Below are 1,553 nucleotides of genomic sequence, written 5' to 3' on the forward strand. Positions count from 1 at the left end.
ACGCAGTACCATAATCTGACACTGAGTGGCAGGATGCAGACGTCATAAATTCCACTCTTGAGTTTAACTCGGGTTTACCTCAAACTAACATCAATCGCTTTGGTTTCATTTTCCAGTTTGTAAGCCTGATCTCATTTGATTTTAAAGTTGGCTTATTCTAAAACCTACTTGTTCAATGTCCGACATTCAATTTCTTACTGTTCTAATCATCCAAGTGTCCATGCAGATAACTTCCACCATGATTAGTGTGCATGTAAACAATTGGTGTGTGTGTGATTAAGTGTGTGTGTGTGTGTGTGTCTGTGTGTGTGTGTGTGTGTGTGCGCGTGCGTCATCTGTTTGTCTGTTTCCTGTGGGGATACTTCTATTCAAAGTCAAACATTACTCCACCCAAAGTTATTTTAATTTAGATAGTTAAGGTGTTCACTTCCCTCTGTGATTGTTGCTCTACATCATAAATTAAGCTTATTGACAACCTTTTCCTAAGCTTATGGAAACATGGATCTCAATTTCTAAGACTGCAGCTACCAAAAATTATTATTCTGGTTAATTCCACCAAAAGTTATTACTCATTATCACTATAAGACAGGAGCTTTGAGATGACCATGAGTTTTCTGCAGAGAGCAAGCGCTATTAAACTTACTGTGGGGAAAATCTATTTTCATATAAGTCAAGTCAATTTTATTTATATAGCCCAATATCACAAATTACAAATTTGCCTCAGGGGCTTTACAACAGCGCAACATCCTGCCCTTAGACCATTGCATCGGATAAGGAACAACTCCCTAAAAAAAAAAAAAAAAAAAAAACTTTGACAGGGGGAAAAAATAGGAACCTCAGGGAGAGCAACGGAGGAGGGATCTCTTTACCAAGACGGACAACATGCAATGGATGTGTGTACACAATTTACAGAATACAATATTGAAAGAGAATAACAGAATTATAATGGAAATTATAATGGAATTACAAAATATATGAAGAATATGATGAAGAATATGACTATATCTATGTTTTTTCCTATTAGTACATAATGATATTGAATATGTTTTTCTGATTCTACATATTTATATTTGTTGCATCCCATTACAAAAAAAGACATGCATGTTAGGGTTAATATCCTGTCTGTGCCCCTGACTGAGGCATGGCAAGTCGAACTGGAGTTGGTCCCCGGGTGCTGCACGGCGGCTGCCCACTGCTCCTAGCTACACAGGCAAGGATGGGTTAAATGCAGAGGAAGAATTTCCTCACAGGGATCAATAAAGTAGTAAAAAAAAATCATTATCATGATTTTCATGTATTTGCTGTTTAGATAGGACCGGGGGAAAATGGGAGGACATGCAGCACAGGTTTTGTGGCCAGATTTGGATGCAGGATGTTGCAGTGATGCCTCAGTCTCCGTTCTTCAGTCAGACCGGTTGACTGACCAGCACACCCCATCTATTGTATTTCTGTGCGGTCCCTTGCTTGGAGCACGTGGGTTGCGGTGGCTGTAATATCGGCATATGTGATAGACCGTCTGTGTAGGTTTAGTATGTGGATGAAGTCATGCCTAC

This window comes from Lampris incognitus, chromosome 2 (assembly GCF_029633865.1).
Source record: "Lampris incognitus isolate fLamInc1 chromosome 2, fLamInc1.hap2, whole genome shotgun sequence".
NCBI lineage: Eukaryota > Metazoa > Chordata > Actinopteri > Lampriformes > Lampridae > Lampris > Lampris incognitus.